This window comes from Oryctolagus cuniculus, chromosome 14, assembly GCF_051225735.1.
Source record: "Oryctolagus cuniculus isolate XC-2025 breed Fujian yellow rabbit chromosome 14, ASM5122573v1, whole genome shotgun sequence".
In the NCBI taxonomy this organism is placed as follows: domain Eukaryota; kingdom Metazoa; phylum Chordata; class Mammalia; order Lagomorpha; family Leporidae; genus Oryctolagus; species Oryctolagus cuniculus.
In genome coordinates, this window is record NC_142880.1 from 47,408,601 (window position 1) to 47,431,998 (window position 23,398).

At 37.8% G+C, this 23,398-nt stretch overlaps 1 long non-coding RNA gene and 1 pseudogene across 6 annotated transcripts in view; one reads left to right on the forward strand and one right to left on the reverse strand.

Moving 5' to 3' along the window:
- LOC149122318 (uncharacterized) overlaps positions 1-23,398 on the forward strand; it is an 81,082-nt gene that overhangs the window by 52,920 nt on the left and 4,764 nt on the right. The window lies entirely within an intron of this gene.
- On the reverse strand, positions 14,489-15,046 carry LOC149122319 (large ribosomal subunit protein eL24 pseudogene; annotated as a pseudogene). Its single transcript, XR_016220652.1, has one exon. The product of XR_016220652.1 is annotated as a large ribosomal subunit protein eL24 pseudogene (transcript).

Below are 23,398 nucleotides of genomic sequence, written 5' to 3' on the forward strand. Positions count from 1 at the left end.
CACACCCTGGCGTTATGCCCCAAACCAAATTCAGCTCCAATTGGATCTAAAATAGACTTAAGACCCGAAGCTATCAAACTACTATAGGAAAATATAGATGATACTCTGCAAGTTATTGACCTCCACAATGACTTTTTTTTGGGAAAGTTGTCGTTCCCCCTCTTCGTGGAGGAACAACACAAGACCCTGCGCTGTTCTTTCGTCTGCTCGGCCCTCCCCGGGTTTGCTGCTGGTTCTTCCCGGGTTGGCTACTATCCCTTCCACCTCCGTGGAAGGGCAGTTCCCCCTGGCCACATTCCCCACTTCCGCAGGGGAGCGGCACACCGCCGGCCGGCTCTTCTCGGGGGCTGCACAGGTGTTCCCTTAGATGTTCCCCTTAGATGTTCCTGGTGCATGCCGTCTCTCTCCTCCTTTATAGTCCTCCTCCGCCAATCCTAACTCGGCTGCCCACACGCCGAGTATGCTGCTCTCCTCCAATCAATAGCAAGTCCTACAGTTTATTAGTTGAACTGGAGGCAGCTGTGCGGAAGCTGTTTACTTCTCTCCCAGCGCCATATTGTGGGAGAGCAGATGCATAGAATAAGTCTTAATTCCAGTAACTCAGTCTAGTCCGGTTGCTCCCCACAGATCCCCCTTTCTTTTTATTTTTTGGCGTTGATATGCGCCTGTCTTCGGTGTCCCGCGGCACACACTCTGCTCTACTTGCTAGAGTTGCCACAGGCTCTTACAAGTCCTATCAATCAGGCAAACCGAATCCGGGTCCTCTCTTCGCCATGTTGTGAGGAGGTTTTTAGGCGCTGATGCGTGCCTGTGTTCGGTGCCCTGCAGCGCATGCTCTGGTCGAGCCTGCAGGGGCTTACAAGCCCTATCAGGCAAACCGAATCCAAGCCTTCTCATTGCCTTTTTGTGGGGAGGCCTTACTGATGTTAATTCGTGCCTGTCTTCGGTGACCTGCGGCGCATAAGCTGCTAGCCGCCGCAGGTGCTCATCGTGCTCATCGCCTCACTTAATCAGGCAGACCGAATCCAAGCTCTCACATTGCAGTGTTGTAGGGAGGCCTTTCTATTTCTCTATTTCTCTATCTCCGGGCATTCCTATTTCTCCCATTTTACTTCTATCTTCCAGCATTCCTATTTCTCTCACTTTGCTTCTAAACTTCTATTTCTCTTATCCCTGCAGCTTCCCGGCTCTGCGCCGCTTCAGCCAGTGCCTCTCTCATCTGCGCGGCTCCGCTTTCCACGCCCTTCGCGTCTGCACCACGGCCTACGCCAGCCCCGTTCCCTATCTATTCACGCCCCGTGCTCTCTCTGCACGCGGCGGCTTCCGCGAGTCACACAGCGTAGCTTACGTGTCCGCCACTAGCATTCAATCTAAGTTCCCTGGGCTAGCCTGGCGAATTCAACCCAGCTTACGTCTCCGCCCCACGGTTTGGCTTCCCGTCCTTTGCTCCCCGGGCTAATCAGACGGATCCCAATCTGGCTTACGTTTCAGCTTCTGGTTTCAACTTTTCGCCCCCTATTCCCGGGCTAACTTGAGAATCCGAAAGTAGCTTTCGTATCCGCCTCGGCCTGCCCCCCGCGGCTTCAATTTCCCTAACACTTTTCTCTACCCGGTATGTTTCCCTAAGTTTTCTTCCAACAATATTCCTCCCTCATTTCTCCTGGCCTCTCCCCACAGTCCGCGTCCGAGTCTGTTTGTTCTAGCGTTCACTTTCGCTTTCGACCTTAGAGATTTCTCCCAGCTTCCCCCTGTAGTCCGTATCCGAGTCTATGCCTAGGCTTTCAATAGCTTCTTCCGGCACCCTTTTTGTCCGGCTTTTCCCTAGGCTGTTTGCTAGTCTCTCTCTCCGGTATTTTCCCTAGGCTGTTTGCTAGTCTCTCTCTCCGATATTTTCCCAGTTCTTCCCGTTTCTTCCCTCCTAAGTTTCATATCCGTCCTAGGTTTCCTATCCGAGTCACTTCTTCCCTCCTAAGTTTCCTATCCGTCCTAGGTTTTCTATCCGAGCTAGGTTTCCTATCCGAGTCACGGCACCATTATGTCGTTCCCCCTCTTCGTGGAGGAACGACACAAGACCCTGCGCTGTTCTTTCGTCTGCTCGGCCCTCCCCGGGTTTGCTGCTGGTTCTTCCCGGGTTGGCTACTATCCCTTCCACCTCCGTGGAAGGGCAGTTCCCCCTGGCCACATTCCCCACTTCCGCAGGGGAGCGGCACACCGCCGGCCGGCTCTTCTCGGGGGCTGCACAGGTGTTCCCTTAGATGTTCCCCTTAGATGTTCCTGGTGCATGCCGTCTCTCTCCTCCTTTATAGTCCTCCTCCGCCAATCCTAACTCGGCTGCCCACACGCCGAGTATGCTGCTCTCCTCCAATCAATAGCAAGTCCTACAGTTTATTAGTTGAACTGGAGGCAGCTGTGCGGAAGCTGTTTACTTCTCTCCCAGTGCCATATTGTGGGAGAGCAGATGCATAGAATAAGTCTTAATTCCAGTAACTCAGTCTAGTCCGGTTGCTCCCCACAAAAGTTTTCAAAAGCACAGTTAATAAAACAAAAATAGACAAATAGGATTATATCAAGCTAAGAAGCTTCTGCACCACAAAGGACACAATTAACCAGGTGAGGAGACAAGAACAAAAACAGGGAAATACTTTCAAACTGTGCATCTAACTAAGTATTAATATCTAGAATATATAAAGAGCTCCAGAAGCTTGACAATAGGAAAGAAACAATGAAAGAAAACAAACAAAATAATGATAAATAATACTGAGGTTGTGGAGAAAAGGGTACCTTAATATACTATTGGTAGGAATGCAGATTAGTACAATCATTAAGGAAAACAGAATGGAAATTCCTCAAAAAACTAACAATAGATTTACCATATGATCCAGTTATTCCTCTTCTGGGAATACATTAGAAGGAAATGAAATCAGCATATAAAAGAGATATCTGCATTCTCACTTTATTGCAGTGATTTTTCAAAATAGCATAAATAAAAACTAAATGTAGATGTCTATCAACTGCATAGATAAAATGTGATACATATGCATGCTGGAAAGTTACATCGTCAAAGCAATGAATAAAATCCTGACTACAACAAACTGGATAGAATTGGAGACTACTACTAAGCTAAATGAAATAAGCCAGACACAGAAAGACAAACATCACATATTGTCTCTCATATTTGAAGGTTTATATATATACATATTATCATATATATTATGTATATTCATTATAACATATGCACACTGGTAGGGTGTATGAAGTTGTATAGATGTCATATTATTTGGCATATAGACACTTATCATCACTGAATTATACTGCCTATATGACAACAGACACTCTTTCTTCAGTTAATGTTCATTGTCTTGAACCCCACATTATGTGAAAATAATATTTTTGTTTTCAAGTACAAAAACATATGTATGTGTGCATATAATATCTACAAATGGAGTGAAATGGAAAGATATTAAAATTGGTAAATGTTTAAATAAATTCTTAAAATGCTAACAATTTAAAAAGTGGAAAATATTAAAAACATATATATTATAAATGTTAGTTTTATCATTAAACAACAAAAAGCTGCCAATCATTAAAATAGTATATTTGATTGGCATTTATTATTGTAGTCAGAATAATTAATTGAATTTAATATATGTAATGTTTCAGCATGCTATGTTTTCAAAATAAATTTTAAAAGTTTGAAATAAATTGTCAGTTATTTCATTCGTTAGAAATTTAAATCAAATTCATATTATGTTAAGCCAAAAATAGGTACTGTATCTATTAATTTGTAGATTTGGTGAATTTGGTGGGAACTGAGGAGTTCAAATTATGCCACAATGATTCTACTCCCTGAGCGCTTCACTGGATCTCCCCATGTGTTGGCTTCATTTTCAGAAAAGGATCTTTGTGTTATAGAAAAGTTCTTGACAGTTTGCTTAGATTTATGTTTGTCACATATTCTGGAGCACAAATCTCTCCAATAGCTACAGAAAAACTCTGAGGTTTCAAGGCCCTGATTTGAGTCATGCCTCAAGTCTAAACCATCACAATGACCAGTAATTGAGTATTTTCTGATTTTATATGATAGCTATGTGCTTTACTTTATGGGAAGAATAAACATAGTAAGTCTATTCTAAAGGGTAGAATTTTCTCTTTTCAGGTGTATGATGAGTAAGTGTAGAAAATAAAAAAAAAACCTATCATTCTCTCTCTTTATTTACTCAGAATTATTTCTATTTATCTATCAATGCAACAATCACCTTCTTCTATTGCAGCTGTTGCCAATCACTTTGAAGTTTTTAATATTTTACAAGTTTAAAGGTGGATACTTAAGGGTTGGTATTGTGGGGCAGCCAGTAAAGCTGCCACCTGTGATGCCAGCATTCTATGTGGATGCCAGTTTGTGTCCCAGCTGCTCCACTTTTGATCCAACTCCCAGCCAATGGCCTGGGAAAAGCAGTGGAAGATGGCCCAAGCACCTGTGGGAGACTTGGATGAATTGCCTGGCTCATAGCTTTGGTCTGGCTCAGCCTCAACTGTTGCAGCCATCTGGGGAGTGAACCAGTGGATGAAAATTCTGTCTCTTTCTGTCTCTCCCTCTCTCTTTATAATTCTGATATTCAAATAAATAAATAAATCTATATCAGCATATGTAATGTAGTTTCTGTAAAACTTGACTGTTAATATGAGAGTAATAAGGACAGAGGTATTTTTGAATTAAATTTGACTACACATAGCTCCAGAAGAATACTTAACAGTCTGCAGACCACATTTTAAGAAACCACACTCGGCCGGCGCCGTGGCTCACTAGGCTAATCCTCCGCCTTGCGGCGCCGGCACACCGGGTTCTAGTCCCGGTCGGGGCGCCGGATTCTGTCGCGGTTGCCCCTCTTCCAGGCCAGCTCTCTGCTGTGGCCAGGGAGTGCAGTGGAGGATGTCCCAAGTGCTTGGGCCCTGCACCCCATGGGAGACCAGGAGAAGTACCTGGCTCCTGCCATCGGATCAGCACTGTGCGCTGGCCGCAGTGGCCAATGGAGGGTGAACCACCGGCATAAAGGAAGACCTTTCTCTCTGTCTCTCTCTCTCCCTGTCCACTCTGCCTGTCAAAAAAATAAATAAAAAAATTAAAAGAAACCACACTCTATCCCATGATTTCAAAATAAATGGGACACATGTAAGAGACCTACTTCGGTCTCCTTTCTATAATATAGCTGCTGACGGGTATATGTTGGAGCTGCTTCACTCTGTCTGATCATTGCACGTCCGTTATGTAATCACCATGATGATCTTTGCAGTGTTCATCTCTAAAAGACATAGACTTGTTCATCATATTTAGCCACTTTATATTTTGCAAATAAACTATAAAATCAACTTTCTGTGGTCTAGACATTCTTTACTATTTGGGCATTGCTTCTTTTTCCATCTTTTTTTATTGCATTCTGCACTTCTGCAATAATTCAAGCACCTTAGCAAAAATGCTCTCCAGGTCCTCTACTTTGAGTTGTATTCTAGCACTTCATAAAATTTATTTCACTATTCCTACTGTGGAGTTAATTCTAACAGCACTTTCGAGTTATGGTGCTTTATTTGCTTTTAGAAGATGTGCTTACTCACAATATCTTATAGGTCCTATTAAACCTTCAACATGGAATCGAACATCAGTTATTTTTGAAAAGACTTCCAGGGGACTTCAACTCAAAAGGTAGCTTATCTTAAAAGATGACCCTAGTGTTTAGCAAATGACTTTCCAGTTTGTAAAGTGGAATCATTATTTAAACATAAAGTATCCACATGGGTAGTTGGAGAGTCAAAGGGTATCTGTAGGATAACACTTGTTAATCATATTTAAATATTTTTTCCTTTTTCACATTAAGGGAAATTATTCTACATATTGATATCATAATAGTATAATATTCTTGTTATTAAGTTTTAGAAATTTTATGATTTTTTGAATCACAAAACAATCAATGAACTTATAAGTTGAATATATGATCTAAAATTTCATATGTCCTCCTAGATTTGCATGGTGTTTAAGTCCATGTGCTTGTGATAAATTGTACAAGTCTTAAAATATATTCAATTAAAGCTAGAGTATTTTTAGAAATATTTATTTGAATATTTTTCTATAAATGATGTCAATTTGAAGGAAAAGAAAATATTTACTTTGTCAGATTGTTATAAAAATTAGGAGTTGTGTATTGGGAAGGCACTGAGAATGTTGTCTCAAACAACAGTAGTACATGTATAAACTATTATTATCACCAATGTAACTATTTGAACAAATGTGGGATCATCAACTATTTGTAAAATCAAATATACTGCATTTTAGTTTCCAATTCTTAAGACTATAATTCACACTTTTGAATTGAATTAATACTTAAAATAGATAAATAAATTTTGGTATAGAAAAATTTAAAAATCATATATTTCCATCCAATGCAAAACTCCTCTGGAATGCTTAAAAATATTTGATTAAAGGATACAAATACCACATGTTCTTTACTGATATTGGAATAAAATTAGAATTGTCTTTTGTAAGCAATTTCCATTATATGGGGTAAAAGGTGTGCAACAAAAGTAGCTCACCTCCAGCATTCTTTGATATTTTCAGAAATAGAAGCAGATTATGGTAAACACATGGCTGGAAAAACTTACAGAAGATTTAAATATCTGTGCTAGAATGTAATTTGCAGAAAAAGCATAAGTACAGCCTTATTTCATGGCTAATCATTACATATGCCAGAAAGAATTTTTCATAAATTGGATTTCTTTTTTTTTAACTTTTATTTAATGAATATAAATTTCCAAAGTACAGCTTATGGATTACAATGGCTTCCCCCCCATAACGTCCCTCCCACCCGCATCCCTCCCCTTTCCCACTCCCTCTCCCCTTCCATTCACATGAGGATTCATTTTCGATTCTCTTTATATACAGAAGATCAATTTAGCATACATTAAGTAAAGATTTCAACAGTTTGCTCCCACACAAACATAAAGTGAAAAATAATAGATGATTTTTTAAATGAGGATGAAATCAGATCAGACCTATTGTCATGTTTAATCCCAGTGAGAGTCAAGTTGGGAATTGATAATTTCTTTTTTTTTTTACAGAAGATCAGTTTAGTATACATTAAGTAAAGATTTCAACAGTTTGCACCCCCATAGAAACACAAAGTGAAATATACTGTTTGAGTACTCGTTATAGCATTAAGTCTCAATGTACAGCACATTAAGGACAGAGATCCTACATGAGGAGTAAGTGCACAGTGACTCCTGTTGTTGACTTTACCAATTGACACTCCTGTTTATGGCATCAGTAATCTCCCTATGCACCATTCATGAGTTTCCAAGGCTATGGAAGCCCCTTGAGTTCTCCGACTCTTACCTTGTTCAGACAAGGTCATAGTCAAAGTGGAGGTTCTCTCCTCCCTTCAGAGAAAGGTACCTCCTTCTTTGAAGACCTGTTCTTTCCACTGGGATTCACTCACAGAGATCTTTCATTTAGGGTTTTTTTTTTTTTTTTAATACACAGTTATTCTTAAGTGTTGAAAATTAACTGAAATGTGATCCCTGTTAAACATAAGAGTAGGAATAAGAGAGGGAAGAGATGTACAATTTGGAACATGCTCAAGCTGACTTGCCCCAAACGGTAGACTTAGAAACATACCAGGGGACTCCAATTTAATCCCATCAAGGTGGCATGTACCAATGCCATCTCACTAGTCCAAGTGATCAATTTCAGTTCACAATTGATCATAATGAAAGGACTAAGAGTCAAAGGAAGCACATAAACAAGTCTAGTACCTGCTAATACTAACCGATAGAATAAATAAAGGGGAGAGTGATCCAACATGGGAAGTGAGATACTCAGCAGACTCATAGAATGGCGGATGTCCTAAACAGCACTCTGGCTTCAGAATCAGCCCTAAAGGCATTCCAATCTGGCTGAAAAGCCCATGAGAGTATTTCAGGCATGGAAAGCCAAGACACTCTGGCAAAAAAAAATAAATAAATAAATAAAAAATTAAAAAAAACCCATAAATTGTATTTCTAAAGAACAGGGAATAATTCACTTGGAGATGAAGACTAGTAGGTCCTCTAACTGATAAAACAAATCTATGATCATGGACAATTATCTCGGAAATGATAGGTTGCTCCTTGGGAAAAGATGCTTTTAACTCCACCAGACCTATGAAAAGCATGTCTGATGTTGGCTGACAGCATGGTAGGGTAAGCTCATGTGAAGAGTATCTAAGACATACTTGAGAACCATGAAGGGTCTGAAATCATCCTGCTTTACTGTTAGTGAGCCAGTCTGCTGTCATTGTATGGATGCCAGTATAAGACATGGGATCCCCAGTTGGAGACAAAAGAGCTTTCTACTCACAGCAATAGCAGTAGCTCTCAGCATTCTCTTGCAATTCCCAGAAAGTAAACAAAATTGTACATATGTTTGGCACACAAGTGAGTTGCTTTGGGAACAGGACACTTAAAATTTGTTCCAAAAATCTCTTGAACAGATAGCCCAGAACAAACATTGTGAGTGCGTCAACCTGCAAGACATGCCTCAAATATCCATGGAGAATTAGAATTGTCTTCCAACAGGCAATTGCTAACATGCTCACTAGCAATATTAAAAAGCAAAATGCTAGGCCACAATGGGATAGTATATTTAACATATTTCAACTAGGCATTCAACTCTGAAAAAAATCTGAAATTTAGTGTGAATATATAATAAAGAGAGTTTTTTTTTTAAGTCAAGGAAGAGACCAAACATTTACTTCTAATGTACTTAATTAAGAAATTGCATGAAAACTGGATCACCAATAGAAAAGATGAAATGTAATCCGAAAAACAATGTGTGCAAAGTATATACATTTACAAGTGTATATAAACTGTGAGCAGAATGAAAATTTATGAATTTTATTAACAACTTCCACATTAGTAAGGAGACAGTTGATTTTAAAACTGAGAAATCAAGAGCATCATTTTGGAAAATAGAGGTAGGTATCTGAAAAGGTTTCCGCATTAATTGGGATAATAAATGTCACCCAGAATCCCGTAAGTTGATGACTTTACCCCCAAAGTTTTATGTTAATGATATCAGGTCAAAAACTAACACAGTACCAAAGGAACAAATGAAAGTATGAGAACTGATTGCCTTTGAAAGCAAGAATCAGGGACTGGTTAGATGTACGTAGATATCAATATAATATCAGTGATATAGAGCAGATATAGATGTAAAATGCACATTCAGATGAACATGAGTGTGAACATAGATTTGTTAGTGTAACATTCATATATACATATGGTGTATGGCTGTGTCAGTAATTTTTTTGAAAATTCCAATTGATTTTTGTTGCTATAAATTTTGTTAAGCCGATCTCATTTATTTCAATATTTTATGTGATTTTCTTATATTTCTTGTTTCATGTTTCATTATAGAAGAATTTGTGCTCTCTGTACGCAGAGGTTTTTCTGAAATCCCCAAGCATATAGAACGTAGTAGGCATAAACAAACTTTGTGAAATAAAATAGTTCAGCCAAAAAGACAGATAGGATACCAGTCATATGATCGCATGGAAGTTTGTGAATCTCTGGGATTAAAAAAGGTCCTCAAACTCTTTTTAGCCACACCATCAAGAAAACAATGTGCATGTTTTAAGCCCTCCAGGTGACTCTGCTGCATATTATATTATCTGTAACACTATGACAATGTAGACATTAATTGATCATCACTAAAAAGTCATCAGTAATAGACACATAAAGTTTGAATAGCAAGACTAAGGGAAAAACCAAAAAAGACAAAGATTTTAAAAAATAAATGCTACTTCTTGTAAATTTAAAATGTTATTTAGCTAAAGAAAAAAATGTGATACTAAATGGCAGATTAAAATATCTTACCTTTCATCATATGTATTATGGAAGATCTTTTTTCAATAAAATATTTCATCAAACCTACAGAATACAAGATAATGATAAACCTACCTGAGATATAATGACAAAGACACTCATTAAGGAGCTTCAGAAAATTCTGCTAGCACAGGGCTCATGACCATGATCATAAATGAATGTCATCAAGTAGCATTTAATTAGTGTGATGAGCCAACTTTAGTACCCACTAGAGAACGCATCGATTCAATGTGTTCCCTTTTATACATAGAAAATGTTATACATTTGGGATCAATGTCTTGTTTTTAAAGCACCATGGAAAGCACTCGGTCTTGTTTTCACTTCCACATATCTGTTATCAGGCAGTGTGCCTTCGAGATAAGCACGATGACCTTGGAAATAATGAGGCTCACTGTAAAGAATTCGATAGGACTCTTCATACTGAATTTGATGAAACCAAGTAGCAAAAATCTAACAGTTTGAAACCCTTAACTACTTTCTTATAAGTAGTCTAAAACAAATTAAAGGAGCTTACTGATTTTAGAGTGAATAAATATTTTGCTTCATTAGGAAAATTTCTGTGTTAAGTCCATATGGCAAACAAAAAACTATCAGTTGTAAACAAATAATCATAATCAGGGACAAGAATAATTTGAACCCCATAATATAATTCTTTGTTGGCATTTGTAGATGCAAGTTTCCACAATGGACAGGAGTAATATATTGTATACCAACTCTAATAAAATTATATGCAGTATTCTGCAAATACTGAATAATTACATTCTCATATGTGTCACCAGAATTTTTCATAAATGTAATGTCCATTATATTTATGCAAAAATTTTGAGACATGCAAGTAAAGTTTTTAATCTTTTCATCTCTTTGTTACCAGAGTTATTATGAGATTCACTTTAGGTTCTGGATAAAAACATTTATTTTATTTCATGAAATATAATACATTTATCTTTTTAGATAAAAATAAAGTTGAATTATTTTACTATACTGAGTCTTACAGATAAAACTGAATTATATTTAATAAATACCTGTGAATAAAATTCTTATTTTGTGTTATATGAATTTAAATTTAATTTGTTCCAGGGATAATGCATGTTCTAGAAGACTTGAATTTTATGTTCTCAGATTTTGAAAATATCCCCCATTAGAAGTAGAAAGTTTATCTGCGTGGAAAGACCTGGAGGATTAAAATAAAGCAGCAATATCACTCCCAGCGTCCTTGCTCAATACAATATAACACTCAACTTAACCTGTAAATTAGGAAAAACACAAAGCCCACATCAAAAATTTTCATTTGTTAAAGATTAAACAAAAAAAGTATAAAGATTGTATTCCATAAAAGGAATTTTCCAAAAGTTTGTGGAAACACATCCAAAAAATCTGTGCCTAGATTTCCATAAAAATCTTTGTCCCCAAATAAACATCTTTTTATTCCATTTTCTACAACCATTTTTTTTAAATATTTTGAAGCATGCTCATATAATATACACCTGTCTTATAACTGAGCAATACATTTTAATGCATCCCTTGTATTAAATATATACACACATATAGCATATATACATTCCTTTGGTTATCTGTAACAGGAACATTTGACCTATCCTATTCAGATCGGATTTTACTTTCTATGTTAATACTTTTTTAATACATCTGTGAATACAACTACATTTTTTTAAAGATTTTACTTACTTATTTGAGAAGTAGAGTTACAGACAGAGAGAGGCCAAAGAGAAAGGTCCTCCATCCACTGGTTCAGTGCACCAATGGCCGCAATGGCCGGAGCTGGCCTGATCCAAAGCCAGGAGCCAGGAGCTTCTTCTGGGTCTCCCAGAAGGGTGCAGGGACCCAAGCACTTGAGTCATCTTCCACTGCTTTTGCAGGCCATAGCAGAGAGCTGAATCGGGAAGAAGGGTAACTGGAACACGACCTATCACCCATATTTGATGTCGGCACCACAGGCAGTGGCTTCATCAGGTACACCACAGTAGGGCTCCAACAGACTTTAATTGGCTGTTGCACATTAGTCAATTCTAGTAATCAAAAATCACATCTGGGGTCAGCATTGTGTTTTAATGCATTAAGCTGCTACTGACATGCCTTTGTCATGTATGGATGAATGTTCGTGTCTCAGCTGCTCCACTTCTAATCCAGTTCCCTGCTCATGTGCCTAGGAAAGCAGTGGAAGATGACCCAAATCCTTGGGCCCATGCACCCTTGTGGGAGACCTGGATGAAGCTCCTAGTTCCTGGCTTCAACTTGGTTCAGTACCAGCTGTGGTGACCATTTTGGGAATAAAACCATTTGATGTAAGATCGCTTTCTGTATCTCCCTCTCTCTCTGCAACTCAGCCTTTCAAATAAATAAATAAATGAATCTTTTCTTCAAAAGCCACATCTGGCTTCCATAGTTGTTACGTATTTCTGATGGTGAAATATCTGAAATTATTTGTATTTTATTGAAAGTGCATGGGAAAATGTGGTTACATGTCATGACCTCCTCTTCAGGAATTTTCGGGGGCTTGGGAATAGCTACAATTCATTATTAATAGTATCTTCAAGAATATGTAAACATTTTCATTTTAATATCCAATTAACCTCATTATTTTGTATTTCAGTGGATCTTAAATTATTGAATTTAACTGGAGTCAAAGAGGCATAAAAGGAATCATAAGATTCCCTGGAAAAGGTGTGGTTGTTTACACTTTTCCTCCAAAAACTATCACCACAGGGATCCTAGGACAAAACTGAGGAGATTGAGTATATCATTTCTCACAATCTTAGTTTTTAACATATACAAAGTTTCCATCATACAGTCATAGTTACCATGGTCTTGTAGCAACTTTGAGCAAATGTCATCTTATAAAAGCTATTATACTAGATACATTGGTTTTCTCTCATTTTCCTCCATCTTGCACATTTAACTTTATTGAGTTCACAACTGAATTGAAGGACACAATCTAGCACTTCCTTTCACTTCATATTTTTTTCTGAAAATCTTTGGCTTATAGTACACATTTTATTATCTACACATTTTATTATTGTCATACATGGTGTGGTGTTTTGGCAATGTCCTAGTTATTTACATTTCATAAATTGGAGATAAACATGTGTGGATTCTTCTCCAAGAATCATAAACCATGGTAGAGTAATTATGGCCATTACCCTTGCTACATTCCCTAAGCAGGGTTCTCTCCCTTCCTCTCCATGCACTATTTCAAACACATCTATGTTTCCCACACAACCAAGCCTTCTATCATTTCTCTTTTCTGTCATTGATGCTTTCTCACCATTCTCAAAGAAATTTGAAGTCACACTTCACAATATCTAAAATTCCTGTCATGCATCATGATGCCTAAAATTTCTTTGTGTTCATTTACTCCTATATTTCTCCATTTTTATGTCAGCTGAATGTAAAATACTCTACAAGAACTTTTCTACGTATATTCTGATCTAAAGGATGTTAACTTTGTCCCAAGTTGTCCTGTCAATCATCCCCTAATTTCTTTTCTCTAAGTAGTCCTTCACTTCCATTTTTAAAGTTTTCTCCAGTGTCAGATCCTATTATAAATGTATCTGATTTTATTTTCATCACATCTACCAACTTTACCTTCTAATATTCAGAAATATAATTTCAGAAAGAGTTTACTAAAAACCATGGTATTAACTTTTCAGTTTTTTAAATATCTTATTTAACATTCAATATATTAAAATAAATAATGCCTAAAGAAAACCCTTCATATAAAACTAATCAATTCATATCATTTTTATCCTTCTTGATTAACTGGAAATATGGACATATCTGACCACTTTGTTTTTTGTGAAGAACTATCCTTGGCTTCCATCATGGTTTGTTTATTTTTTTCTTGCATCTCTGGCATTTCTTCAGGATCTTGTATACATGTTCCTTTCTTCTGCTTTTAAATGTAAGTATGAACTTGACCCTATTTTTTTCCTATTTTAAACTAATTTAGGGCAATTTTACTGATTTTCAGACTTTGACAATACTATTATTATATTTCAACAATACTATTACTTACATTTCCAACTGCATTTCTTAAATAGATACTCATGTGTCCATATGAGCAATATAACGGAGCAAGGACAAAAGCCTTAGACCCACGTTGAGCTCTCACCTACTTAAAAGCAAGCAGGCCCCCATTTCCCTACCCTGTTAACATAGCCCCCAACCTTTCGTACACCAGCCTTGTCGTGTCAGAACTGTTGGACACACCACTATTGAAAGAGCCCAGCTATCAGCTTGAGCTCTCCCCACTCCTCCCAAACTCACCCCACTATCTTGGCAGCTCAGTCTCACAGCCCACCCTTACCCCAAACCTATCCCAGCTCACGCTGTTATCTCAAAGGACCTATAGATCAAGCCAAAACTCTCCCACTATCTCAACCCATCTATAGCTCAGAACCCCCAAACCCCTTCCTGCTGCTTTGTACTATATTAAGTCACTTTTCCATAAGGTGTCTGCTCTGTGTTCTCTGGCAACTCTGCCTTGCATTCACCCAGGAGTGAACCCTTCTCAAGCATATCTTTGGATAAACCTGGTCTTCATGCTCTGTCTCCTTTTCACTTATTTTTTTTTTTCATACTCCAATTTTTATTTAAAAATCTGATGCGCCAACTTAGCGTTTTCCACCAACTCGGGGAGCAGAAACCTTCACAGGTTTTACAATCTTTTGCTTAGGTGCTGCCTTTGTAGGAGCCTTAGGAGCAGCCATTGCTGTCTTTTTAGAAGCCTGCTTAGCCTTTTTGGCTTCCTTGGCAGCCCTGATAGCTTGTTATCGTTGAGCCTTTCTAACTTCAGGTTTCTGATTTCTCTTGGCCATTATATCAGCAAGAGATGCACCAGTGATGGCTCTCTGGAATTTGACTGCACGACGAGTTCTTTTCTTTTGAATTTCTTCCGACTGCCCCTTTTTATGTTTTCTTCTGTAGAGGACAGTCCAGTTTATCTGCCGAGGATTTCTCTTGGAAAGAAACGCAGACTCGCATTTTGCGTTAAGAAATTGGAAAACCTTCCCGTCGGTCCTGGCATAGCGCCTCCCGTGTCCGGGATAGATCTTATACCCGCTGAAACTGCACAGTTCGACCTCCATGGCGGCGGCTCCCCGGGAAGAAGAAAGATGGCGAAGGGGGACTTTTTTTTTTTTAATTTTTCTTTTGAAAGTCAGAGTCAGACAGTGAGAGAGAGAGAGAGAGAGAGAGACAGACAGAGAGAAAGGTCTTCCTTCCATTGGTTTACCCCCCAAATGGCCGCTATGGCTGGTGCGCTGTGCCAATCCAAAGCCAGGAGCCAGGTGTTTCCTCCTGGTCTCCCATGCAGGTGCAGGGCCCAAGCACTTGGGCCACAGCAGAGAGCTGGACTGGAAGAGGAGCAACCGGGACAGAATCTGGCGCTCCAACTGGGACTAGAACCTGGGGTGCCAGCACCGCAGGCGGAGGAATAGCCTAGTGAGCCGCGGCGCCGGCCTCCTTTTTACTTATATAATAGATATCTCTACTGAAATATTTTACAGGTTCCTTAATATGAATATGTTTAAAACCATCTCCAAATCAGTAGATGATCCTTTTTACAAATCCTCCATGCCAGAAGCCAGAAAATCTGTCTTTACTCTGTTCTTATATTCATGTGGTGGACTTTAAAAAGCAGTCACTGAGCTGCGTAACTATCAGATATGCACATCAGATTTTTCCACTCATCTTACTACATCTCATCTTCAGTGTTCCCTTCCTTTTCCCACATAGGCTGTTTCAAACACGTCTTATTGCTAGATCCTGCACTATGAGATTTCCTAAGTGATCGATTTGATTTTGATGCACTTCCATCTATTTAAAGAAGGTACAGTTAAATAACTAAATGCAAATGTGATTTTGACACTCCATTTTCCTGCAGAAGACTAAATAATTGGGGTTAAACTTCAATGTCACTCTTTAAATAACTGAAGGTCGCATTGCTAAAGCATTAATAGAAGTGTAAGCTGGTTGAGAGCTTTTGTCCACAGAAAACAGAGAAACTTCAAGTTTATTTCCCTGAGGATTTTCTTTGTCTGAGAATTAGGCTTCAATACCACTTTTCCAATTGTGGTGATATCGGAAGCTCTGCAATATTTTTCCCGCTCCTTTCCCCAGATTAGAGATTTGCAGTCTGCAAATCAGTGAATAATTCCCTTGTTCCATTCAGAGGTAAATGCCTGGCAGATGTGTTCACTCTCAAGTATCAGCTTCTAACCTGCAAGAGGAAGGGACTTAGGGAAATCTCTTCTTATTGAGTTGAAAATATTGAGTATATGGGGATAATATCATGTGGTAGAGAGAATTAGCTCATGCTCTATCCAAGCACAGAAACAATGCAATTGTGTCGAAGTCCGGGATGACACAGTTACTGAACAAGTCATCTTTCTACCAGAGTTGCAACTGGAAGGTGTAAACCTAAACCACTGAAAACACTTTCATATCCAGGTACAGCAGAAAAAAAATATTGTTTTTGATTTCTGACATGTGAGAAATGTACTATGTTTCCCTTTTTACTGGTAGTATATTTGTATATTCATACATCATGTTTTATGGTGATTCTGAATCCACTATCAAAGCAAAAGTAGCCATACTAAATCCAACAGTCAAAGGGTACTTAAACAGTGCTGTTATAATAGGGCTACTGAGAGGCAAGAACTCAGTCTGTGTTCAATTTCTGTGAAGCAAAGAATCAGAGCAATTTTAACAGTTGATATATATGTGTGTGTACATATATATATATATGTGTGTACATATATGTGTGTGTGTGCATGTGTGTATAACGGATAACTCTATAAAGAAGATAAATTCATTTGGCTCACAAAATTTCAGGACAAAAACACAAAAAACATATTGCCAACTCTGGCAAGGGTCCCATGCTATATGATGTGAATACCAGCACACTAATCAGATCAAGTTACTGATTCAGGAAGCTATACAGAGGCTGGGTAGCACCAGGTCGGACTTTTGTTAACAATCTTCTCACAAGAACTATCTGAGATCCCATGAGAATAACCTTAATCCTTTTTTTAGGGTAGGCCTCAATTGTCCTAAAGGTCTCCCACTAGGCCTTGTCTCTTAAAGGCCCTGCTGCATTCCATCTGGGGAGCAGGCTTCCAGTGCATGAAAACTAGGAGGTACGAACAACATCCGCACCATAGCAGGAGATCATAGACAGTGTTTGCCATATGGGTTTGCTAATTGGTCTTAACTCAGAGGAAAAGCAAACTTTGTTTTATCTCCATGGCAGTAGAGAGCTTTGCATTTTGGTACACGGTGTTCCAGAATTCAGACTCCTACCTGCCCAAAGCAACTGGGAAATGGAGGCACTTTGTACTTTGATGAGATTTCAAAACAATGGTCCCCAGTTATTGAGAAATATATTCCTGCATTGTGAAACAAGCAAGAAACTCTTTACCAAGATTTCAAAGGAGCCGAGTAAGAATTCAGGATGGTGGGTTTTCTGAAATAAATATTCTAAGGAAATGGTGGTCAGGACCCTAGTGTCAGGAAGAAACCTGTATACAGTTCATGACTTCTAAGGTGGGTCGGGGATGTTGAGGTTGCTTTTTCACCATCAGGCGTAACTTTCAATATATAAGGAAAGATGAGAAAATGGGAAAATCTGTCTCTGAACAAACTTTCTTTCAGATCTTGTAGAGAGAACTTAAAAATATCTTTCTATTATTTTTTGGTGAGTGTTTCTTTCCTACATTAACAAAGCCATTTCAAAGTGAATAGGCAGTTGAAGGGAGAGAGTTATTTGCAGAAAGAAATGCTATAAATAAAATTAATCAAAGGAATTGAGAGGTTTAAAAGAGTTATCTACATACACAGTTCAGGAAATAGTTTCTGCATCACTTACTGATTTATTGTAATTACTTATTCAATAACTTATCTTATAATCCTGATATTAAACACTATAACAGTCAGGCTTTTTTCATCCATCATTTTCCAACTAATCCAGGATATGCATTACAACAGGTGCCTCATAAATGTTAATGAATGAGTGAGTGAATGAATGAACTAGTACAGAACTACAGTGGTGAGTACAATGTTAGACATGCATTTTAAGTATATAAGAGGATTCAAAGTTTTAGCTCTGTCAACTTTTTTTTCAAATATATTTTTCAAGTGACCTAATGGATAAGGCACTGGCCTCCTAAGCCAGGGATTGTGGGTTCAAATATATTTTGCATACTAGGCTTTTTAATATTTTTCTCTGAAACAAACTTCTTCTGGGTTTACCCATTAGTTTCTAAGTAGCGATTTATTTTTAGTACCAATTTCCAGACCGACTTTTGATAATATCATTGGCAATGTAGAATAACATGATAATCTCATAGCTCCAAACATCTATACTTTTTACATAATTTTAAAGACTTATTTATTTATTTATTTGAAAGGCAGAGTTATAGAGAGGCAGAGGCAGAAAGAGAGAGATTGAGAGAGAGAGGTATAGAAGTCTTCCATCCGCTGGTTCACTCCCCAATTGGCCACAATGGCCGGAGCTGTGCCCATCCGAAGCCAGGAGCCAGGAGCTTCTTCTGGGTCACTCACACAGGTGCAGGGCCCCAAGGACTTGAGTCATCTTCTATTGTTTTCCCAGGCTATAGTAGAGAGCTGGATCGAAAGTGGAGCAGCTAGGACTCGAACCTCCGTCCATATGGGATGTCGGCACTGCAGGCAGTGGCTTTACCTGCTATGGCACAGTGCTGGCCCCACTTCATCTATACTTTTTGAGGAGAGTCTGACTTTCACATAACTGAATTCTAAGTTCCTTATAGCATATTTGTAGTCTTACAACATTGAGAAAATCTAATATCTTCCTCCTATAACAGATGAATCTGAGAAAGCAACTTGAAAAATAAATAACAATTTGGAATCTAGACTGTGGAGTGTTTTAATTAGGTATATGGTAGAGACTGTACTGTATCAACAGAAAAATTTTCACATAAATATCCATTGATGTTATTAATTCCCAACATTCAGATTGGAGATGTATCAAGTAAAGAATACAAGATAACTAAAGTTATTTTTAATGAAGTGCCATTAATAAGTCAATAGAAGTATGTTCAGTGCAGCATTTGTGATATCTATACTTTGAAATATTGTTTTTGTCTTATCTGAATTTCGTATTTCACTGTCCTATAATTTATCTAGCAATGTAACTTAGGTGAATATTCAGGTAACCTGGCTATTGTGAAGTGAGTCTTGGACAATTGTAAACTTTTGATAGCAGGATATATTGATCTCATATGAAAGAGAGTGAATTTACAGATCTAGAGATGGAAGATAAGTTGTACTTTTCAAAAAATCTTTTTCCAAGTACATCATTAACTGTATTTCAGATAGTAAATGTTTCAAGGAGTGCTGGTTATCCATCATTATTCTATTTGTACTGAATTCCACTTAAGAAGTTTCCAAAAGCTACTGGGTTATTCAGCATAGTATTGAAATTGTTGCTGTTTTATTCTGATTCATGTAACGTACAATTGATCATTCCTCTACAAGAAATAAATTTCTCAGTAGCCTGTTCTTAAGTCTTGTTTCCAGTGTATATGTTGAATATATTCTTAGAAATATGACATTTCCTGTCAAAGGAATTATTCACTTCACAGAAATATACATTTTTCATTATCCAATGAAGAACAAAGCACATGATAACTATTCATATAAATAAACATCTTGTAAGTTACTATGTTTTTTCTTCATCTCAATTTATTAATTCAACTATAATTTAAAAATTGAACATTTTGGGGATATAATACCATTTATTAAGAAAGACAATGGTTCCATTTATTAAAATAGTGAGATGTGTGTCTATGTGTATGTTTGTCTTAGAATTAAAAATTGATCTCCAAGGTAATGGTATTGGAAGTTTATAGATCTTTTGGAGGTAGGATTAATTGGTGGTAATTAGATCATTGGGACCCAACACACATAAAGGGTTAATACCCTGTCCTAAGAGTCAGTTAGGTCTCACAGGACTGGGTTAGTTACCACAATAATAGGTTATCATAGAACAAGGCCACACCGTGTGTTGGTCTCTTTAACAAATTCTGCACTCCATTCACGGTTCTCATTCCACACAAGATTCTACTATGTGTTTCCGTGCCTGTCACGCTGCAAGGTAGTCAGAAGGCTTTCAACAGAAACGAAAAAATCGGATATCTGATCCTACATATCAGCCTCCAGAACTGCACACTAAGTAAACCTTGCTCCTTTAAAGAAGTAATCATTGTCGAGTATTTTGTTAAAGCAACAGAAAATGAACCGAGGAAATCTATGTTTCATATGAATCATACACAGCAATTCAAATTCAAATGGCAAAATGGCTTAATGGTTTCAACTTGAATAGAATACAACCTGTATAAAATACAGGCTTTCGGAATACTTGTATTCAAGAAATACAGTGTGCTTTCCTATTGAATATCTTTATCAAGTCTTCTTTCTTTTTTAAAAAATAAGGTCTTCTGAATATTTTGGCTACTACAACTATATAAATTACCCTTAATGTGGACATGAAACATTGCTAATTAACCAACACTTTAAATATGATCATTTTACTTTACGCTCTTGAGACCACATAAACTTTAGATTTTCCTTTTTTTTTTTTTTTTTTTTTTGACAGACAGCGTGGACAGTGAGAGAGAGACAGAGAGAAAGGTCTTCCTTTTCCATTGGTTCACCCCCCTAGTGGCTGCTGCGGCCGGCGCGCTGCAGGTGGCGCACCGTGCTGATCTGAAGCCAGGAACCAGGTGCTTCTCCTGGTCTCCCATGCGGGTGCAGGGCCCAAGGACTTGGGCCATCCTCCACTGCACTCCCAGGCTACAGCAGAGAGCTGGGCTGGAAGAGGAGCACCCGGGACAGAATCCGGCGCCCGGACAGGGACTAGAACCCGGGGTGCCGGCGCCACAGGCAGAGGATTAGCCTATTGAGCCGCGGCACCGGCCTAGATTTTCCTTTAAACTCAGGAAAGTATAAGCTATGATGCCATCCAGGATCATAATGCAACACACTTCTCCCTTTAATTGTACTGATGGTGCTAAGTGGAATGTGCATTCATGGGGAAGGCTTGTGTTTTCAATTATTGACAGGTGAAGTAATCCACCAGGCATCGGGAGGTCCTAAGGGATAATGTGTGATTATAAATATTTAGTCATAAATCATTTCCTCAGGATGCTGAAGAAATATTCCTTCCACACTAAATAATTTAATTTTCTTTTTGGAACTTTTGATAAACATATAATTCTTGTACATTTTTAGGATAGAGTGAAATATTTCAATAGACACACACAGAATACACTAATCAAACCAGGCCATCTGACTGCATTTTCTTATCTTTCTTTCTGTTTGAAATCTCCCAGCTCTTGTCCTCCATCTCTTTGTATACTATATAATGCATTATTGGGAATTATATTGGTTCCACTGTGCTGTAGAGTACTATACATATTTGCTCTACAGCTTGCAACTTTAACCACTTTATTCTAACAATGATTTTGTTGTGGGCTGGGTTAGGCTCAAGCTTCACTACACTTGACCTTAGCCAAAAGGCCGAGAAGCAATAGGCTCAAACTTCTATATCTGGCTCTTGCATTTTACTTAGTGAAGAATTCTACGTAGAGGCACAAACACGACTTGCAACATGTAAAGGAATATTAACAGAGTCAGAAAAATACATAGGAACATGAGGGCTTTATTCAGGCAGATTGGACCAGGAAGGGTAAAGAGGGACTTCATTCTTGCTTTACCTGGGCCACCATAGGAGAGAGTGAGAGCGCCCTCTACTCACCAGCTTCTTACTAGCTTCCAAAAGGGGAGTGGTTACATAGTCTGATTGTCAGGGGATTGATAGGATTACATGGGGGTGGCTGAGGTGTGGCCTCCAGCTCATGAACTAGCTGTTTACCTTGAGTTTTCTCACATCAATTTTATAGTGAAAATTCTATTTCAAATGCAAATATCTTTAACAACAGTGTTCAATTTCCCTAGTGCTTTTCACAATCTATAACTATGTACATTTTTGAATGTTTGAAATAATTTATAGTCTCAAGACTTGCTAAACTATAAGAAGAAAAGTTTCAAGAGTGACACTAGGAATTATTGTTTAATAGAATACGCTGCATTGATGGCCTTTGGTGGTAAGAAGAATGGGAGAAATCATACTTAGAACAAATAGAATCAGGTATTATGTTTAGCCACATTACTCTTACACTATCTATTAAACATCTGGTAGGGCATATTCTTGCATTTTTGATTGGTCTCCTTTAAAAGCTTAGTTACCTTTTTTCCTTCCAACAGTGAACTTGTTTAAAATTTTCATCCACTCCTTGGCAAAAGATATATTTTATTATTATTTGTTATGCTCACTGAAAATTTGAGTTTTCCTGGATTAATCATTTGCAAAGTCTTCCTATGGAGAGTGAGATTCTAGAGCTTTTGTCAGACTGTTGGTTTCACAACACAAAACTCTTCTCAACTGTTTTAAACAATATGATTTTCATATTTTTATTAGTAAATCTAAATACAGGCTTGCCTTCTCTAATTTTTTTCAATTTCATCCAGAGTGAAGGATGATAAAATTTCTTCTTATTACTACTTTTGATGCTGGGTTCTCAACACAAACTTCTCTAATGATTTCCTCACTCTCTTCTGCATGACTTTTACTCAAATGCATTATATCTTTTGATATTTTGACAAATATTTTGTGATTTTTTCCCCACATTGGAGTTCTATCTGGATGATAAAGAAATATCCTTGGATATTTTCCTGGAGAAATTTTAAAATGCTGTGGTACTGTTCACAGTGAAAGCATCTACAATCATCTGTAACAGTATGATATTGTGAATGGAAAAATTAAGCCACATAAATCTTTTAATACTATATTTGCTTTCAATAAAATTTTATGTTTAAAGATATACTATGTGTTACTTTACAAAAAATAAAGTTAGTAATTATATGAGTATTGAAAATGACAATGAAACTGTATATTGATAAAACCAATAAAGGGTAGAAACAAATTAGAAATCTGGTACTTTTGGAGATAGTTAACAATTAACCCTGTAACTCCCTTGGGGGAGTAACCCCTCGGTGGTGACCAATTTATGTAATGAAGGTTTCACTGAACAGCAAGTAGACCGTTCATTGTTCTGTGCACTCATACAGTCAATTTGGTGATCTTGCTCAGGGTAATGGATATTGAAACATGTAAAATACAGAGATAATTCAAAATATTTATGGTAGACATGATGGCCTTTTGCTAGTATATATCCTTCAGTCTACTTCTCTTGGTGTTCCACTCTGAATAATTTTGATTAATGCTCTCTTTTTCCAAGTTGTAGTGGATTTCTCATGATAATAACCCTGGTCTCCATGTAATGTAAGCAGGGACCATGGCACAGGCAATGCTGTACTTCCAACTTGGAAGTTGTTAAGCACATCCACACATATGGGTGTATGTATGTGTGTG